The sequence below is a fragment of the Aythya ferina genome (assembly GCF_964211825.1).
Source record: "Aythya ferina genome assembly, chromosome: 1".
In the NCBI taxonomy this organism is placed as follows: domain Eukaryota; kingdom Metazoa; phylum Chordata; class Aves; order Anseriformes; family Anatidae; genus Aythya; species Aythya ferina.
Genome location: NC_140296.1, coordinates 199,705,529 through 199,712,809, shown reverse-complemented (window position 1 = coordinate 199,712,809; position 7,281 = coordinate 199,705,529).

Here is a 7,281-nt window from a genome sequence, read left to right as displayed (position 1 = left end):
TGCCTTGGAGAGCACATAACTCCTCGTGTTGTCCTTAGCTCCTCTGTGCTGCCAGAGAGGAAAAAGCCACCCCGTTCCTTGCAGCCCTCATCCCTCCAGCCTTCTGTGCTCCAAATATTCAAAGCCTAGACCCAGTGCTTCGTTGGCCCACGGTGTCCCCATGCTGGTGGCACCAATTCCTTTGTCTGCCTTCACTCCCCACGGTTTGGGTTCCCCGCAGCCTTCCTAGCCCCAGGAGGAAGGCTGGAGAGCAAACCCTATCAGCCAGCAGCTGGGAGAAGGGCTCACGCCTGCCCTTGTGCTTTGCTAGGACAAAAGCAGCAGAACCACAGGACACGAAGCCACATGAAATGGGTTTCACCAACTCCCTGCACTGGCTGGTTTTGTCCCACAGCCAGTTTGTCCCACCAAACTGTCCAGGGAAGAGGAAAGCAAGCCAGTTTTTGACACGCAAAGCAAGCAAGGCCTAATTAAATGAAGGGGAAGCAGAGATTGCATTTATCAAGATTATTTAAAACTCCTCAGCCTTTGTTAGCAGCTGCTCAGCTGGAACAGGCAGCCTCTCTTTCAAGGATTCAGCATGTCCCCGGCTTCACTGAAGAGCTGGGAAGGTGCCCGTCAGCACGTTGGGTCCGGACAGAGAGTGGTGAGAATTAAAACCCCAAACTCTGCTTCTCCCGGCGTAGTCTGAACAGAGAGGGAGGGAGAACAGGATTACTGATATAATAAACGTGCAATTAAATGAATTAATGTTTTAAATCGAGGGTGAGAGCCTTCTGCCTTTTCCCCTTTTAACCCGTCCCACTGGACCCGTGGAGAAGGAGCACTTCTCAGGGCAGGAGCTGGAGGCTGAGCCGCTCAGAGCTCTGCACATCCCCTGGCCAGGCTGATTCAGCGCTGCTCTGCTCCCCAGGGACCTTCTGCTGGTTTGGCTCTCTTCTTTGCTTCTCGCCTTTGTTATGGCTGCGAGTTCTTCAAGACCTTGTGTTTTCGCTCTAGCGGCAGAACAGAACTCTGAAGAATAACATCTGGGCAGGAGAACAACCCGGGAAAATCCTCCAATGGTATCTCGGGAAAATCCAGAGCTGAGAACCTCGTGTGTGCATTTCTTGAAAGCGGAGCTCCTTGGGAGGGATGCTGCAGGTGGCGTCTGCTGTGCTGGAAGAGACATCCAAAGACGGGAGGAGTCCCTGCAGAAAGACAGATTAACATCAGAGCACAGAGAGCCTTCACACCATAAACCCCGTGGCTGCACAAAGCTCCTGCAGTAGGACCAGCTGATATGGCCTGTCCCGACGGCACTGACCTCACCTCTGCCCCAAAATTGGAGTCCTAAAGCACGGGGAGCTTCCCACAGATATGACAGCTACTTCTTTATGTGCAGCCCTCTGGACCTGGGTGGGTAATACAAGGACATCACACCATAAAAAAATATCAGGTGCTTGAAATACTTCAGCCCTAAAGTGCTCCCCTTCTCTGCACCCCCTGGTTCAGCCTGGAAAGGCAAAAGGGGATTTTGGTGTATCTGCTCAGTCATCAGCCAGCAGCTATGCTGATTTTCCCCCGCTGCCATGAACCTTTTGGGGTCCCAGGCAACGACCGGGGAAGCTGCTGGAAAGCGTCCCACCGATTTCAGAGGCTGTCCAACACCACGGAGCCGTGTACGCTGAAAATTAAACGCAGACCCCTCCAAATTCGTTCCACGCTGGGCCGCAGGACTGTCCTCTGGTACTAGCAATTATCGTTATTATTGTCACTACAGGATTTGAATGAATGCCCCTGAATGCAGATGGACGGAGATTTATATCTATCAGAAATGCTGGCACGCAGGGAGGACTTGCTCAGAACTTGAAACAAAAAAAAAAAAAAAGAATGGGTCCAGATGCTGCTCTGCTCCTTTGGCAGCCCCACAGCTGCTGACCAGCTACGGCGTCCACAGCAAAATTTGAATTTCTTTTAAGTGAAATGTAAAAATCTGTCCAAAAAATGAATTTACATACTGCACCAGGAAAATAAAAACCTTAAGTTGAACAGCAGAAACTGGAAAAGCTGCCAAAGGAATGTTAGCAAGTTAGCTAAAGACAGGGATCGTTAACACTTACAAACAAAACAAAGCAAATTGAAAATAAGATGGCTCTGTAGCTTAAAAAAAGAACTCTAATTTCATCTTTTACAGATAATGGTGGGTTTGTGGGAAAGGAATTTGTTCTGTGGGCTCTGTATGGATCCCATTAACACTTTTTTTTAATAAAAGGAGCTCAGAATCTATCAACACTTTCATCTCAGCTCAATAAAGCTAATCTCAGAGCCAGTTTTAACATGGACATTTAATTGTGTTTAATCACCGTCTGCAAAAATCAATTTAGGTGACATGATACTGACCAGGACTGGCCAGCAGAGATAAGCAAGAGTGATGTTCCAGCTACCCCATCCTATAACACTCACCTCTAAGCAGGCAACTAATTAACGTCGTTATCCTTAGGTGGAAGGGAAAATGCTACTTTGGGTTTCTTTTTCAGATGCAGGACTCAGGAAACAGTAAAATTAAATGACTTCCTTGAGGTCATGCAGTAAATCTCTGACAGCACACAGAACTAACTTCTTGTTTCCAGCTGGGACCCCCACCCCTAAATCGTTTTTTATGCCCCAAATTGAGGTATCTGTCCTGATACCGACCTGATGCTGAGCATGATCCTTTTTGGTGGTCAGTTCTTAAACTGCCTAATCTTAAGGATTAGACGCTGTTCGGTTTTGTAGGGAAGTGGTGCTACAGAGCACAAAACTCACCCCAGAGCTCAGAGAACACCAGGTTTTCCACCAGAGCACAAATGTGAATGTCATACCTTGGAACGTGCCTGCAGAGCTCTGGGATGGCACCACAGCACCCTTTGTAATTCCTGTTGTCACTTGGGTCTGCATTATTAACCATAACACATGGCACCCTCCAGCAAGGAGCTCAGCACACTTCTGATCTGTTATTAAAGACTTCCAACGTTCCTGTAAAGTGATTTTGGCATCGTTTAGGAGATGGAAAAACTGGGACATGGAGAGGAAAAGGGCCAAAATGTTAAAAGGAAGATGTTAAAAATGTTAAATGTTAAAAAATCTGGAGATTTTCTATTATTTTCCTTGGGGAATTAAAATAAATAAATAAATAAATAAAAATTGAATGTATGTTTGAAAGTTCTCAGACTCAACATAGGTGATAAAATCTTTTGGGCAACCATGACCACCATCAATGTGCCTAGAGATGACAGTGCCTAACACAATCTACAGCAATTCCCAAAACAGCAATGAGCACATTGCCCATTTCTGGTTTTATTAGCATAGACCACATGCAGTTATCTGTAGCACGGGCTTATTCTTGCTCTGAAGAAAATCATACGTGTTTGACTTTCATAATCACCAACAAAGCCTTTGCAAAGGCGACTTGTGGGAGTTCTCAGTTCTAGCTAGGACATATATTTGCCCTGTTTAATTAGCCATCGGTGCCTTCTTGTTCCTCGCAAGGATAATCTGCAATTGGATGAATGCTGGCAGAGAACTTGGAAGAGCATTTCTTCCATGAGAAGACTCTCTACATGTGTCAGGGTAACTTGGAAGAGGTTTGTAGAGGACAAGGTTGCTTTCAGACAGCCTGCTGGAGTCACTCACCAAATCCCTCAGGAACTGCAGCGTGTTTTGACCACTCACCGCTTGAACACCGCTCAATGACCCAGGGTTTGGGTGGTTCAGGTTGGAAGGCAACCACATTTTGCCCACTTTGCGATCGAGCTTGTGACGTGGAGTGCAATAAGGGATGGGTTATTTTGCAGGCACCCAAAGCTTTTTCAAGAAGAGGAAGAAAACCGACCTTCTTGACTTACAAGCAAAAACAAATAGTTGTGTAAGATGCTTTATGTCACCTACAATATAAAAATTTTCTTGGGATACTCTCTAACAAGCACTCTGCTGTAAGTAAAAAGAAAAAAAAATCTGGCTTCAACTTTACTCCCAAACTGCCGAGCTGCCAAGCTGGCTCAGCGTTGCAGATGAGTTGTAGCATTGCAATTACATGCTGCGTTGATGCCACCTACAGGCATTAATACCAGCCTTTCAACAGATCGGCCTGCCAAGCTTTCAGTGTACTTTTTCTGCCAAATATGTTCTTTTTTTCTTTTTCTTTTTCTTTTTTTTTTTTTTTTTTTTTTGGACTGCAGTGAATGACTCGAGAGCAGTCAGACCTTCAACCCATAAAAACATTTTTTTCAGCTTGTTAAATATTAAGACAAGTATTTAATTCATCTGATCCACTAACCAAACTTGCTTTCTCACTTGGCTACTGGGATTATGAAGCAATGAGGACACCGGAATCAACTTTTTTGTGTGCCCTTTGTAGTGGGTGGCAAGTGTTAAAGAAAACCCTGAAGTCATCTGCATTCTCCAGCCCAAAACCCAGCAGTTTGGGGGTGGTAAGCAGTGCAAGGAATAACAATGGTGTAACCACTTCTGGGGATTTAGGCAAGGAGTCTGAGGAGCCCCTCTTTATGCATATATCTGTATATAACCTGGATGCTTTCATGACGGCAAGCGAAGGGGATAGAAGTTTGCCATCAGCAGAACGTCAACACCTCCAGCGGGACTGCAAAATTTCATGTTTTCTTAGGGAAAAGTAAATTTTTGAAAATCAGGAGGGAAGTGCCACCTGGTGGACTGCTGTCCACGTCTCTCCACAGCCAGGCTCTCCCCAGAGCTTTCCTGGGCATCCACTGACCCCATCCGCATCCTCAGGCTGGAGAAGATCACAGGTCCCGCAGCTGCCGTCTCCTTGGAGCTTAACTTCCTGATAATTAAGTCAGAACATGCACAAGATAATTAAAAGGAGCTCTCTCATCCTTCTTCCCTCCCCCCCAGGGACATTTTAGAGTATATACTATTAACCAGCCACAAAACAGCCTGTTGTTCGATAGAGACGCTCGGTTCCACTCTAAATACTTCACAGATGTTGCTGCTTTTTTGCCGTAATCTCCGTGGTTTCCCTGCAGTCAGCCCGCTGCGGACAGAGTTATTTTTGCTCTCCAGCCTCTCGGGCTGCCTGCCTTGGAGCTCTCGGCACAGGAGTAACTTGGGCGAGCTCACGTCACACCGCTCTGACAGCTGCTCTCCCTGTGGCAGGTCTGGTTTTCAGAGGGCTGACAAATTCCACTCGCTTCCTGAGGCCAGGCTGTGCTGGTGTCAGTGCTCCCCTCCACAATCCCACTTTTAAGAGACAGCAAGCATGTTAAAGCTCTCATTTATTTACAGAACCGCCATAACAAGTGGGGCAGCCTTCATTTTCTTTAGGAGCGGGTTGTTAGCCCCATCTCTCAGCTCACTCAAGCTCAGAGCAACCTCACGGCTCCCCATTAACTACGGATGCCACCAGAAAACACACAAAGAGCAGGCAGAGGAGCGCTTTTCACTCCTCAACATCCACTGCTGGCTGCCACAAACTTCTGCCAAGCCATTTCCAGTTTCCACGCAGGTTCACTTACAACTGGAAGGAGCATTAACTGCTTCAGTAAAGATAAACAGAACTCGTGTGCGTCTGTCCTGTTGTGTCCATGGCATGACATCTGGTCTGGAAAGCAATCATGGATGTGCTTAGGCATGTAGGTGACGTTAGTAGTGCAGCCACAAGCAGTTTTGGACACACAGCTTATACATACATTTCAGGTTCTAATCCCATTACCAATCTGTTGGCATAAATGGTGCAACTGGCATTAGGATCTGAGGGAAGGACAGGAAAAATCAGGTTTCTGTACTAGAAGCTTCTGTCTTTCGTTATCTTCCTATCTTTAATGTGTCTTCTCCGACTCCCTCCTCCATTACCTGTGCCAAAGATGCCTTTGCATTCATTGCTTTCTTCTGTAATGTCTTTCTCAAGTTCCCACAGGTCCCTCCTGCTCACCTCTACCCTTCTCTTTCCATTCCTCTGTTTACAAGAGGAAACAGAAAGGAGCTGCAATTTGGACACACTCTAAAGGTATTATTTTCAGTCATACCAGTTTATTTTATTGACACTGGGATCATCTCAGGAGCACAGACTGCTGCAAGCTGAGCTCCAGCCAGGGACTTCCAGCCCTTGGTCAGACTTCTCCAAGCTTGGTTATCGCAGAGGGGATAGTCCTGTGACTTAGGAAATCCAGCATTAGTCTGGGGACACAAAATCCCTTTGGAAGTTTTGATAACTCCTTTAACTTCTACATGATCACAGAACTGTAGGGGCTGGAAGGGACCTCCAGAGATCATTGGGTCCAACCCCCCTGCCAAAGCAGGTTCCCTACAGCAGGCTGCCCAGGTAGGTGTCCAGGCGTCCACCCTCACCATGAAGAAGTTATTTCGTGTGTTGGTGCTGAACTTCCTGGACTCCATTTTGTGGCCATCGCCCCTTGTCCTGTCCCCACAGAGCACTGAAAAGAGGTTGGCCAAATCCCTCTGTCTCCCGCACCTCAGGTATTTGTACACATTGATGAGATTCCCCTCTCAGTCTTATCTTCTCAAGGCTGAACAGACCCAGCTCTCTCAGCCTTTCCTCATGGGGGAGATGCTCCAGACCCGGTATCAACTTTGTGGCCCTCCGCTGGACTCTTCCCAGGAGCTCCCTGTCTTTTTTGTGCCAGGGAGCCCAGAACTGGACACAGCACTGGATAATCACCCAAACTGCCCACACACACCAGGTCGGGGAAGATACAGACACTCAATCTGACCCCAGCACCAGGCACAGGGGCTGTGATCCTATAACCCCGTACACCCTTTTCTCCCTTTTCTCCCTATTCCACCTCATTCATCCTGCTCCCCCTCCCAGTCCAGAGCCTGAGCAGCTTTTGGCATGGTGGCAGGAGTTGGGCTCTGACCCATGTTCAAGTCCCCCAGCCTGAGAGCTGGGTTAAAAAGCACACTCATTAGACATCATTTTGTTGGTTTTTATTTTATTTTACTTTTTTTTTTCAGTTTTAACACAGATGGGCTTCTCCATGGCAGCGTAACGTTTCCACGTGGTGTGATTTACGCTCAGATGTTGGTCACAGCTGGTTAGGTCACGCAGAGGCAGCCCTTCAGCCCTGCCGCCTCATTAACGATATTTGGGTAAAAAATGTATATATTTATACTGCCTCGTGTGCTTCACTGCCTGCAATTACACACTGAGAGAAGCCAACGGCATAAAATACACACACACCCCGCCCGCCCCCGGCCTGTACACGCAGGGAATAGCTTCCTGCGCCTTTCTTTGCATTAATCTTTATTTTGGGGTTAAATAAA